This window comes from Microtus pennsylvanicus, chromosome 5 (genome assembly GCF_037038515.1).
Source record: "Microtus pennsylvanicus isolate mMicPen1 chromosome 5, mMicPen1.hap1, whole genome shotgun sequence".
NCBI classification, from domain to species: domain Eukaryota; kingdom Metazoa; phylum Chordata; class Mammalia; order Rodentia; family Cricetidae; genus Microtus; species Microtus pennsylvanicus.
The window spans coordinates 88,988,141-89,001,974 of NC_134583.1; the positions used below are offsets into that span (position 1 = coordinate 88,988,141).

The window sequence follows — 13,834 nt, forward strand, 5'->3', positions numbered from 1 at the left end:
TGAAGATGTGAAATACCTTTTAAAATACAACCTGGAAATGCTCTGGATCATGTTCAGAACACTCCCTTACCAGTGCCCAACAGTGAGCAGCCCTTCCCTCCCAGCTGGCAGGCTGCTAAGACCAGTTCTCCCAGGGGGAAGGTGACCTGTTCTCACTGGCTCCCTCACAGAGCTCTAAGTCTAGGCCTGGAACTCTGTGCAGACAGAAACTTCGTTATGCAAAGCAACAGAGGTCGAGAATGTAACAGTGACACAAGGATTCTAAGGTGTTTCAATCTCAAACCTTTATTTTGCTGTAAAGGAGAAAGATGATTAGAACAAAGAGGTGCTGTGATCGCCGCTACAGCTCCCCCATTTCCCATTCCAAGGTGACCAACACTCTGCTGTCCCAGTGTCATTCCCTGGTCACACCATGACTTTAAAACACAAATAAAACACAGCACACAAATAACCAACCCGAAGACAAAGTCCCGAGGTAACAGGATTGGGAAAAGACAACACAAAAAGCCAGACTGCCACTGTACACCCAGGTTTTCAACGTTTACAGACCATTATCCAAGTAAGACGTCCCTTGCAACCCCCAGTTTGACCTTTATTTCCCCAAACTCATTTGACAGTTTCCCCTCTGCTCAGGATGGCTGGGAGCACCATTCAAGCTAAACACACCATGTTTTCATAGCAGCCTTGGCAAAGATACGCAGATCAAATTTCCTACTAAACGTCACAGTAATTTCACAGCACGTGCAAGCCCATGTTCCCTGTCACAATGACTGATTTGTTAGTCAAGTAAGCAACACCTGTTGTCTCCTGGCCACTCCCAGAAATTCAGTATGTTTCATAAGGCATGGATTGCACATTAAATTCCTGTAGTGTTGTATAAGGCATGACTTGCAAATTAAATTCCTTTAGTGTTGTATAAGGCATGACTTGCAAATTAAATCCTTTAGATATAATAGCATTAGAATTTAACCACACAGTATGAAAGGATTTGAATCATAAACCCAGCAGAATCTGTCAACCTCCGGCACAAAGGCCAATGCCTTTAAGAGCCCACAATGTAGTAATTCACAAACCCTCTCCACAGGCTGGCATGTGCTTGGGCATTCTTGAGTTTGATACCATCTTCCATTCAACAGCAGAGCAAATCAATTTTGCTTTTCCTCCTGATTCTGATATTTTCCAAGCAACCGTTACTGCCCCTCAATTCACCCACAGTAAGGATTTACCAGCGACTTTCAGTGTGAGCTATGGTTCCCCAGTTGTCACTCCCATCAAGCCACATCCCTTGCCAGCACCCCAATCCCTCACCAAGCTTCTGGCCAAGACACCAATGCCAAGCTGAGTCCTGCTCCCTCCAGCAATCCCACCTCTGAAGCCTGCCTGATCCAGTAAAGCTTTAAAAAGTTTAGGCTGGAAGTTTTAGATGACACCCCTAATCCCAGCGGTGTTGAGAGCCAAGGCCAGCCTGGTATAGGCTGCCAGGCCCCAAGTCAGAAATGAAAAGGAGCAATAACAGTGGTCACTCAGTAGGTAGCACCTGCTTATCACCCAGTACCAAAACCAAACCCACAGAATATATTCCCAGATGCCATCTCAATGTCCAAAGTAGACATGCCATATACATATCCCAACAGAACTTGCAGCCAACTTGTACCCTCCCATACTCTTTAAACACGACACCCCCATCCGTTTTAATAATCAGCTAATACTCTTCCATTCGAAATTGAACAGCTTTCCCCAATACCCAAAGTTTATCACACTTAAGAAGGCCTCTGACCAATGCAGAGGTGCGCAGGCTGCAGAAGCAGGGAAGGTGGGCGGGGTCACAGGGCTCCTCCTGCAAACACCATCTACAAGGAACCGGGCCGCGTTGAGGGCGTCAAAGTTAAAAGTGTTCTACACCTTAAGCAATCTTCTCGAAGCCAAGTTCGTAGCACAGAACTAAAGACTGGAGCCTTGATTTAGAAGATGCAGCAGCTGAATGCCTCTACCCCCAGGAAGGAGGGTGCTGGCTGGCATTCATGCATCCGGAGAATGACGCTCCCAGAACAAGACATTCATCCGGAACATTCATAGGCGACAGCCCCTCCAGCTGGAAGGGTCTGCCTGTCCCCACCCCCAAAGGCCGAACCACTTAAGACGAAGGCCTTCCAAACACAGGACTTCCTGAGTAAGGCCTGGACACATGGCAGTGCAGGACTCCTAAGCTCTGGAATTCACTGTGGGCATCAGCTTAGGTCGCTGTCTCCTCCAGGGTCTGCCCTCCTGCACTGCAGGGGTTCCATTTCTCCTGGTGCCATCTGCTTGCCATGATGAACACTACAGTAATAAACCACGTCCATGAGGCATTCATTCGGGTGACCAAAACCATGGCTGTGATCCCATCCTCCCCTCCCAAGTCAGGGTGTCCTCCACTTTCCCCAGTAGTACCAAAATACCGAGTCCAAGTCGCCAACACCGACTCTCTACCTTCCCCAGGCTTACCAGATGACCGAGAGACAAGGTTAAGGGAACCTGTAACCTCAGAGTTAGAGGGAGAAGGGGAGGAGGGAGTTCACAGAAGAGAGAGCCAGGGAACCTAGGGAAAGTCCAGAGGGAAACTGCCACCTGAAAGATAAAGCTGTGGTCAACGTGGCCCCACCTAGCAGATCTTAAAAACAACTCCTCAGGCCACCCCTCGCACCCAGAACTAGGTGCTGTGAGGCCAAGCCCAAATTACATACCACCCGGAGCCAGAGCTCTCAGCCCCGTGAAGCTGAGTCCACGGTCCAGAGGACGGGCCTCATCCCCAGGCGGGTTCACAACCCCTATCTGGAAAAAAAGGGTCTGCTGGCATTGTCAAGTTCAAAGCTGACCCCCACGCCTATCTTCAGGAGATCCAGGGCCTCAAGGGCCCGAGTCCACCCGTCTACATCTCCTGCTCTGCCACTAGAGCTGGAACACTGGGTCCATGTAGGCCCCTGTGAGAGTTGTGACCTCCTGGAGATCAGGTTCCCCCACTGCTACAGACCGCAGGGCCAGTCTGGTCTTGCAGGATGCTGCCCCTGTGTGGATTGTTGAAGGCGCTTTGGAAGCTGCCGTCCACACGACCACTGTCCCCAAATCTAGTCTCTTTAATGGCAAATTTTCCTTCTCCCACCCCCATGCTAGTGTCTGCCTCTAGCTCTGCCATCTCTCTCATCTGAGCCCTGAACTAGCCACTTCCTCCCCGCTGCTAAGCCCAGATGGCAGCCCTCCTTGTCACTAACTCCTGCTGACAAGGGCCACAACTTTTGCTTTTATAGCCTTGGGTCGCGTCACCCGGTCATTGCTCAACGGAACGATTCCTCCACGGACACTTAAAAAAAAGTTCCCCCCTCCACCTAGTCAGAGGAGCCCACGAGGGGCGGGTCATGGCCTCCATCGACGGCCACTCCCTCTGATTGTTCCATGATCCTTTCCTGAGCAGTGCGTCACGGGATGGAGGACGTGTGTGAAGATATTCGGGAGGGGACTGCATCAGGGACAAGTCTCCTTTGCTGCCCACCCCAAGGCAGGCCTGACTGCTGCCAGAGGGTCGCATCGGCGGGGGCCAAACTGGCTGGCAGGGCAGAAGGAAAAATACAGGTCACCTCAGGTCACCACGCCCCGCAGAGGCCCGAAAGAAGATCCGGCAGAGCGCCTGGAAAATTCCACTGGGTGGCGGAGGGATCTCTGCGGTGGCGAGGGGGTGGGGCGGGGCCGGGGCGCGTGACTCCTCGGGCGTTGTCACCTCCTGCTCGGCCGGTGACGGTGACGTCAGCGCAGGCGCCAGCAAGGCGGGGGTGGGGGGTGGGAGGAGGAACTAGCCCAGCAGCTAGGTTGGGTGCTTAATTTGCTTCTGAGGTAGTTATTGTATGGGGGGGGGGGAGAAAGGAGGTTGCGAGCTGCTGTAAAAGCAGGGGTTTTGTTCGGAACACACACAGAATGAGCGTGTGTTTATAATGTGTATGATTGCAGGACATTCCGCAAATCATCTTCCTTTGGGTGTGGGATGGTGAGAAAAATTATTTTTTAAGCTGTATTCTGCGACAGTTTATGACCTGTAGTGGAGTCCAGGCAGTGGGGTTGAAGACCACAGTGGGTGCAGGCTGGTTGTCCACTTGGGGTGGGGACCAGCCCAGGTTCAAAAGCAGACCTTGCCCGCAAACCTTAGCGCCTTTCCCAAAGCTGAGCAGGGAGAGATGGGGGTTTAGTGAGGCTTTTGAAAAAGGGAATTGTCACCTCCCGTGCCAGTGAGGGGCACCAGACACAGCCTGAGCTATCTCCTCGGCTCTGGTGTCCCCTACCCCCCACTCTCCCAACCCCCCCCCCAAAAAAACTGGAAGGACAATTCAAGTAAACCGAAAAAAAAAGGCAGTTGGCAGAATAACTGCCCGGAAGTCTCCTCCCAGGCTCACCACCCACGCTACAAACAAAACCACCCTGTGACAACAGGCTCCCTTGACAACCGGGAGGGGAAAACCAGGGCGGAGAATGTTCTGCCTCCGGCAGATGGAATCCGCCGGCGTGGCTGGGCCTAGACTGCACTCCCTGTTCCCGGAAAACCGGTGACCCTCACATGACCAGCAGCACAGAGGGAGATTATGTGGCAAGTGCTGGCTTGTAACGTCTCCTGTGCCTGCTGAGCCTGCTCCGGGCCACCAGAGCCCTTCCCCAAGGACTTTCCTATCAGTCTTTTATTGATTTATTTCCCCCCCCCCCTTTTTTTCTTAATTTCAGACATTGTTGCCTATACTAGCCTGGAAATCACGACAATCCTCCTGCCTCAACCTTTCTAGTGCTGCAACTTTCCCACCATGTCTGCCTTTGTCTCCTCTGCTTCATCCTGGCAGCATTTCCAAGCGTGGGTGATGGGGGGTGGCGACTGCCTTAAAGATCAGGGAGTTGCTTGACAAAGTGTTCTAGAAAGCTGGGAGGCGGTTGGAAACCAGTGGGAGAGGCTTCCCCGCGGCTTTGCAGGCCCAGGCTGTGGGACAGCTCTGTCTCTGAGGTGATTTGTTCAGCCATTTCCAGAGCCCACGATGTCTTCTTTACCTCTGGTCTCTAAATGTCCCTCACACACTCCGTCCCAGGAACAATCTTTAAGACTTATTTTTGAATGTGTAGTCTAGGACTAATTGGTGTCACAAACCAGGGTTATAAACGCCAGGTTGCTTGGCCACAAATAAACAGGAGAGGTCCAGCGACTATCCCCAGTCTCCAAGGGCAGTGGCAGGTTCAGGGGCTCCTGGTTTACAAGGACAGTTTTTCTTGGGACGAGAATGTATTTGAGGGGAGAGGTGAGGGGGCCTTGGGGGCCAGGGCTGTGACCATCCTTTCTTAGTGGGACAGCTAGGGTTCTGCGAGCTTCCTCTGTGGAGATGACCTCCACCATGCTGAAGGACAAGGGCGGGGCAGCCACAGCCACAGCCGCAGCCAGCCAATTTCCCCAGTTGAAAACAGGCTGTTCTGGAGACTGTGGTAAACAAGCCTGTGGGTGGGGTTGAGTGGTGCCCTCCTGCTGAGTCCGCCCTATTTCTGCGGGTGGCTTTACCGAGGGCCTTCCCAGCCAGCTACGGGAATTCTGGGTTAGAGGGGAAGGAGCAAAAAGGGGTTCTTTTCGTGACACCCAAGCCTTTCTCAAGGCTATGGCAGTTCCCATTGGCCTCTTTCTTCTTCGGGAGTCAGCTTAGCCCTTTTGATTGCAAACACAGGCACAACTCAGGGAAGGGACGCGGGATTTTCTACAAAAAGTTTTGGACTAGTGGGAAAGAACCAAGCAGTTCCAGGTGTGCCCCAAAGGCCAGGGCAGCACCGCTGTCCCCACAGGGGTATTCCGGAACTCCAGCCGCCCCCCGCCCCGCCCCGCCCCGCCATCCTCCTGGGATCCAGTTCCTGGGCTGTAGGCTCGGGTTCCCTTGGACTTTTCCTGGTGCCAGAGACCTCCTCAGCCTGGGCTTTTTCACACGGAGCCCTGAACCGTGCCTGCGGATCAGGAAACTGCACGGTCACCGTGTGCTGGCAGGAAGCCTGCCTCAACCGATCTCCTGGCCTTGCAGCTGCCTGAGCAAAGGACCTAGGCTCTGTCTCCTGTATGACTGGGCGGTGGTGTGGGGCTCGGCTCCCCCCATATTCCACAAACCCGGAAGCATATTGTTTTTATGGAAACAGGTCTCACCCAGTGTCACCCTGTCCACCTTTATCCTCCACTCGCGCAGGCCAGGGCCACAAAGTCACCTCTCAGGGAGCATCTTGGCCCTAGCTCTAAATCCGTCCCCCATGAACTTGACCTGTGGGGGAGGGGTTTCTGCCCTGTGTACTCTAGATCGCTGAGCCCACAGGAGCTCTGGCAGGAGGTAGTTCCCAAGTGAGTGACTTCACAGTTTGTTCTCTAAAGGTCACTCTGGGGCCTGTAAATATTTGTTGACTGACTCAAACAAGGACCTCAGGTCAGCTGAGCCCCATGATGTGGCAGGCCCTGCTGGTCCGGAGCTCAAAGACTGGGGTGGCTCGGGTGACTTTGGGAGAGGGGCGCTTTGAGGATCAAATGTAAGCAGAAGGGATTTGAGGGAGTGGTCACTGGAGGTCGAGGGGTTGGGTTTTTGGTTCTGTTGTTCAGGTTTGCAAGGCAAGGGAGACCCTCCTGCTTGGTTCCTGTTTTCTTGGTCCCCTCAGATCTAAAGGCAGGAAGGAGGGAAGGGGTCCTCAGACAGCAGGAGGCTGCTCAGGTGTGGGACCCTGCCTTTCCTGGGCATGTGGGGCTCTGTGGACTCCTCATCACAGAAGCCCTTGCCAGCCTCGGGGGTTGGCACCGCTTTCAGCTAGGCTTCCTGCCATGCCTTGCAGAAAGTAACTTAGATGATGTCAGCCCCAGACACTCAGAGCTCTTTGGACTGTGTTCCTGGCCCGTCCCACATACATTCCTACAATCCCGAGCACTTAAACCTGGCTTCCTGCTAGGTTCTTGGGCTCCAGGCCTCTTGGTACTCCCTTCCTGAGCCTTTTCCCGCTACCTTTCTGTCACTGGGTCCTCCTTTCTCAGCCCCTCCAGATGGAATCGGGGGACCCAGTCCATAGGCTTTGTACCCTGGGCCTCCAGTAACTTCCCCCACCCTCCATGGCCCTCCAGTGTTTACCTCCTGGCTTTCTTAGGTTTCTCAATTTGCCTTGTGTACCCTCTCCCAGCCTCCTCCCCAAGTCCACACCCCATAAACCCTGGCAGCAAGTTCCTCTGGGGCCATCTGCTGTCTTGCCCTTCCTTCCTCCTTCTCCTGGACCAGCTGCGTGCCGCAGGTCACTCTAAGATGGGAATGGTCTCAGCCCAGGATGTGCTTGCCACCATAGGGACCACAGGCACGGACACAGGTACGCTAGACTGTCCGTGAGCCTTCTGCAACCCTGCTTTGGTCTGAGTGTCACCCGTGAACAGTCTCAGAGCCAGGGCTTCCACCAGCTGCACAGCAGGCAGAGAAAATCCTTCTGCTCATCTTGAGATGTATAGGAGGCCTGTAGTCACTGGCTGAGGCTGTCAGTTGTCCTCACTGACACCACCTCCCAAATGGCAGGTGAGGAGACAGAGAAGTCCTAGCGTTGGGACTTTAGTCTATTGTAAATCATATTTATGTAAAATAATTTAAATTTGGGATCAAGGGAATTTCTCAGTAGTAGAATGCCTACCAGGATTCACAAGGCCCTCCATTTGACCCCTGGCCTTAGTAAGAAGTGAAACAGCTGGAGGGCTCAGTGAGCGGGGCTGAGTGAGCAGGGCTGGGGCGGGAAGAGGCCTCCTGACTTACAGGGCTGAGGCCGGGAAACTGGAAGGTGAGGAGTGGGTGGGTGGGCAGTGACCTGAGCCAGCAGCTCCGGTGGGAACGGGGTGGAGCACAGGGGAGGTGATTATACCCGGGGTCTGCTCACCTCTGGATTTCCCCAAACAGTCCTATTGGCTTTACATATTTGACTGAGTTCTCATTGTACAGAAAAGCAAGCAGGTTCCAGAGCAGAATCTGGGTTCTAGAGAGGGCCAGGCAAAAATCATGGCAGGCCCCTAATAACTCAGTTAAGAACTAGGCCTCGGTTCTTAAATTTACTAGGCCTGGGCGAAGCTCCATCACACACACACACACACACACACACACACACACACACACACACACACACACACACACAATAACAAGTAAGGACTTGTCCAGATTTGCCCAAGAATGGAAAAGCCATAGCCTTGGCCCACCCCTGCTAGCCCTGTCCAATTAGAAATGTGCTAATATGATTGCCACTCGTGTAAGCCAATCCTAAGTATAACGGTCACACTGCTTTTAAAATTCCTGTAGCTGTGCTTAAAAGGGGCTTACACATTCCTTTCTAGGTTGTCACCATTTTATAGAGATGTGTGCCACCCCACACGCATGTGATATGATAAAAATGCTCTTGCTGATTGCACAGTGGCTGACAGTCTTTGGGGGACCTCTCGCAGACCCCAACACTAGAGTCAGAGTGTGTACTCGAGTAAGGGTTCTGTACCAGGAGGCACAGTGCTGTTGCAGGCCACTTGGACTGGCCTAAGCCAGAAATGCTGGCTCATGATGCCTGAGGCCCAGCAGAGAGAAAGGGAGAGCTCAGCCGCCCTCTGCTGGTCACAGCTGAGCCTGCTGTTCCTCTGAGGGCAGAAAAAAAGGGTTCATCCATCCGTTGGCACTGAGCGGAACCTGTGAGACCCAGGCTCAGCCCTGTATCTCAATTCTGGATGTATCTGGGTTACCCACCTGTGTCCTCTGAAACGTGGATGGGTTTGCACAGGGTGGAAGTGCCAAGGACTTCTGAAGGGCTTCCCAGCCAGAAACAAGGATAGGCAGTGGGAATCTGTCCTGAAATCTCTTCCCCTGGGTCCAGGCTTGTGCCTTGTTCCAGGTCAAAGCCAGGCTTTCCTTGTCATCTCTCTGTTCCACTTACCTTGGAGCTGAGCTTGGGGAGGGACAGATGTCCTTGGAAGCCTGTGTTGGCCACAAGTCTTTTTCTGGTGTCCTGTGTTGGTCACTGGTCTGTTCTGGTGTCGCTACCTATGTGTCCTGTGTTGGTCACTGGTCTGTTCTGGTGTCTCTATGTGCCCTGTGTTGGCCAGTGGTCTGTTCTGGTTTCTCTATGTGTTCTGTGTTGGTCACTGGTCTGTTCTGGTGTCTCTACCTATGTGTCCTGTGTTGGCCACTGGTCTGTTCTGGTGTCTCTACCTATGTGTCCTGTATTGGTCACTGGTCTGTTCTGGTGTCTCTATGTGTCCTGTGTTGGTCACTGGTCTGTTCTGGTGTCTCTACCTATGTGTCCTGTGTTGGCCACTGGTCTGTTCTGGTGTCTCTACCTATGTGTCCTGTATTGGTCACTGGTCTGTTCTGGTGTCTCTATGTGTCCTGTGTTGGTCACTGGTCTGTTCTGGTGTCTCTACCTATGTGTCCTGTGTTGGTCACTGGTCTGTTCTGGTGTCTCTACCTATGTGTCCTGTGTTGGATGCGGCTACCTCATTTGTCAGTGGTGCCCTGTGTTTTCCTGGTGATCTGTATCCCACCTCCACCCACTTCCTCTAAAAAGTTAACTGATAGACCTTAATCCCAGCATTTGGGAGGCAGAGGCAGGCAGATCTCTGTGAGTTCGAGGCCAGCCTAATCTACAAGAGCTAGTTCCAGGACAGGCTCCAAAGCTACAGAGAAACAAAACAAACAAGCAAAAAACAAAACAACAAAAAGTTAACTGATACCCCCTTGGACAACTTGGTTGTAGGCTTTCTTCAAGGCACTGGGGGGAGGGGGGAATCACCTCTGCCCTCCTCTTCCCAACTTTTCTTTTCTTTCTTTTTTTATTTTTTGTTTTTTCAAGATAGGGTTTCTCTGTAGCTTTGGAGCCTGTCTTGGAACTAGCTCTTGTAGACCAGGCTGGCCTTGAACTCACAGAGATCCATCTGTCTCTGCCTCCCGAGTGCTGGGATTTAATGCATGTACCATCACAGCCTGGCTGCGCTCTCCTTCTGCTGGACAACACCTGATAAGCAACAGTATGTGAAGCAGTGGCCTGGTCTGAACACTCGTGAGGGAACTGGCCACCACTGGAATCATTTCCCATGTAGGGGCCTCCCCAAGTCCTCTTTGGCTACCTCGAGGGTGCCTGGAATGGCTCTGGTTTCCACACCCTCAGGGTGAGCCACCTCTAGCTTCCAGCCTCTCATCGGGTGTCCTTCTACCTCCACTGCCGTCAGCTGAGCTGGTGTAGGACAAGGTGGGGCATAAAGCTGTCTGCCCTGCTGTCAAGTAGGCGGGCAGGTGAGCTGTGGGCGGAGAGAGCTTCAAGGTCTTGTGTGCTGCCAGTGCTTATGGGAGACAATTTTGCACTCATACCATGGAACAATCAGAGACCTAAATTAGATCCTTGGGCAGACATTGAATTGAACTGGGCTGGAGCCAAACTCTACCAAGGTTCTGTGAAGGGTCTGAGGCAACCATGGGCCAGACACTCCACATGGCCAGATTCTCCTCACCTGGTTACTAGCACCCGTGTAAGGCAGGCAGTCCAGCCAGCCCGGCATAGGGAGCGGGACAGGTGTGACAGCCTGGTCATGGACAGCAGAGTGCACTGTTGCTGGGTGTGGTGGCACACACCTCTAATCCCAGCACGGGGAGGTAGGTACTGGCTGCTCTGAGTTTGGGGGTAGTCTGATCTGCATGATTCCGGGCCATCCAGGACCACATAGTAAGATCCTGTGTTATGAAAGAATCTTTTTGTACACTGTGAAGATCTGTCACTCTGGTTGGCTTAATAAAGATCTGAATGGCCAATGATTTCCAGAGGATGCTGGAAAGAAGGTCAGAGTCACAAGGAGAGACGAAGAAAGCATGACATATAGATGAGGTAGCAAGCCTCGAGCCAGCACATAAATGAATAGAACTTAAGTTATAAGAGCTAGTCAGAAATAAGCCTAAGATGTCGGCTGAGCTTTCATAATTAAACTTCTATCTGCAAAGAATTGCCGGGAAAATGTTAAAAAGATCTCTGTCATTACATCTGATGGTGGTGCCAGATAAAGTTCAAATGGTGCCCTCTCTACCTCTTTAGGCTTTTCCATCGCCAAGCGGTCCGCCCTATGTCTTTACACTGGAAATGAAGGAATTATACTCATCCTCAGAATTACAACAGTTATGTGGCACAGTTAATTTGCTTAAAGCCTTTCTGCCCATCACCAATTGAGAAGAGACACCTCCTTTCACTGTTGGAGGCCCGCCTGCCCATCCACCAAGGTTAGGCTCACTCACGAGGCTAGAGATCTACTACACAAGGTTGTGGCCCTTCTAGCTACCCCCAGCCTGCAACACCATGACCCTTATTGGCAATGTTCCTCTGGACACCCAGGGACATTTGGAGAGCATTATCGCAATTTAGGCTCCTGCTATGGATACATTGAGCACATTCTGATCTGTGCAAAGTCACCTCTAAGTTTGATCAATTCTTCCAACTTGGCCTTAAGGCATGAATGCTGGCACGGAGAACATACGGGTGAGAGTCAGACAAACTTGTCTTCACTTTTTCTTTAAAGAATACCCACTGGGCAGTGGTGGTGCACACCTTTAATCCCAGTAGTCGGGAGGCAGAGGCAGGCAGATTTTTGAGGCCAATCTGGTCTACAGAGTGAGTTCCAGGATAGACTCTAAAGTTACATACACAGAGAAACCCTGTCTTGAAAAACCAAACCAAACCAAACAAAAACAAAATAAACAAAACCAAAAATAAACAAAGAAAAAACCACCCAGTCCCTTTGGTGCAGACTCTATCTCCAGGAAATTTACAGAATTCACAGGAACTATTGACAATCACTTGCCCAAAACCAAGATCTTAGCAGGACTCCCTGCACTTTCAATAAAGAGAGAGCCCCATGCAGCCCCTCCTCCACACTCATCCCTCACGCACCTGGCCTTTTTACATTCCAACAAAAACAGATTCAGTGTTCTTATCCAGTATCCTGGCTCCAAAGATGTTACCTATGTTATCCCTAACCCTGGTTCCATTCAACTGGGTGAGCTATGGGCCTTTCTCAGGTTTCTAGTTGAGTGCCAGACTGAGCTGTTGGCATCATTGCTGGTAGCCAGTTTGTGTGCTGGCTTTTTCTCAGGTCAAAGACTCACAGACCCCCATTACCAGCACTATGTTGCTCATACAGGATGTCTTAAATCAGAGGACTGAGCCCTGGTACCTGTCACATATTAGATCTAATTCCAAATTACCCGGATTATCGACTCAGATACCATCGTATGAGCAGCCAGTATGGATCTCCTAGAGCAAGCCAGGCTCAGCAGCAGCAGCTCCATCTGTCTCCATGGAATCTGCAGACTTCTTCCAAAGTCTCTCAATGTAAACATTTGTCCAGGCGTGTGCCATCCGAGCCCCTCTTGCCCCCTTAGGACCGCTTCAATGCGCAGGGGTTGATCCCTGGGGTTTGTTACTTAACGCCATCTGGCAGATGGATGTTACCCACTATGCCTCCTTTGGCAATCTTAAATATGTTCATGTAATGATGGATACCCGCTCCTCCTTTATTTATGCCCTCACCCTTTCTGGGGAGAAAGTTGCTCATGCTATCAAGGCCCATACGTTGGCCATGGTAGTTATGGGGGTGCCTGTGACTCTCAACAATTCAATAACTTTCTGGGGATCTGGCAGATTTCCCATACCACTGGCATCCCCTGCAATCTGCAGGGACAAGCATCGTGGAGAGACCAACAGAGCTCTTAAGAAGCTGTGGGCCAGAACTATCTTGCTAGAGGGTAGATAGGAGAGATTCTCAACATGTCCTTTCCACATGAACTTTCTCAGTTTTTTGGGTTTTTTTTGTTTTTTGTTTTTTTGTTTTTTGTTTTTTCGAGACAGGGTTTCTCTGTGGCTTTGGAGCCTGTTCTGGAACTAGCTCTTGTAGACCAGGCTGGTCTCGAACTCACAGAGATCCGCCTGCCTCTGCCTCCCGAGTGCTGGGATTAAAGGCGTGCGCCACCATCGCCCGGCCTTTCTCAGTTTTGATGACAAGAGGCTCAACATGGCCTACAAGAACTGGGTGTCTCTGCCAACCCTCGCTAACCCATGGGTGAGGCTATACTTGTGTTTCCTCAGACTGCCACGATGCCAGTATGGGTCCTGCTTCCACCTAGGAGGGAAAAACCCAGGATGGGTAATGTATATACTCCCCTTTCTTGCTTTCATTGTCCCCTCCACAAACAAACTCATTTATTAAGGGTAGAAGTTATGGCCTTTGACTCATTTTTTTTTTTAGAAAAAGTTTGGCATAATATATATAAAAAGGCTCTTTGTGGAGATCCAAAAATGTAAGCCTATTCCACTTTGTCTGAAGGTCAGAGAGTTTGAGCTTATTTTTGATCTTTCAAAGTTGTTGACAACTGGTGTTCTCGGATTAAATTTGGACATTAAGATGGCCCATGGAGGTAAATCTGTTCCACCCTTACCAAAGGTCAGAGACTTCAAGCATACTTCTGCTCCTTCTTTTCAAATAGGAGGCTTGATTAGGGAGTAGCTGCCTGCAGGATACTTTGTCTAGGGTGGGTTCACTGCCCCAAACACCAGATAGTTTACTTAGGAATTAATGGCTTGGGCTGGAGAGATGGCTCAGTGGTTAAGAGCATTGCCTGCTCTTCCAAAGGTCCTGAGTTCAATTCCCAGCAACCACATGGTGGCTCACAACCATCTGTAATGGGGTCTGGTGCCCTCTTCTGGCCTTCAGGCATACACACAGAATATTGTATACATAATAAATAAATAAATAAATAAATATTTAAAAAAAAGGAATTAATGG

General features: G+C 51.1%; 1 long non-coding RNA gene across 1 annotated transcript; it reads right to left on the reverse strand.

Moving 5' to 3' along the window:
• Positions 1-259: 259 nt before the first annotated feature.
• Positions 260-3,425, reverse strand: LOC142850094 (uncharacterized). The gene is made up of 2 exons (XR_012910648.1): positions 2,724-3,425; positions 260-2,607 (listed from the first exon to the last, which is right to left on the reverse strand). It is a non-coding gene; the product is annotated as an uncharacterized LOC142850094 (long non-coding RNA).
• Positions 3,426-13,834: the final 10,409 nt, after the last annotated feature.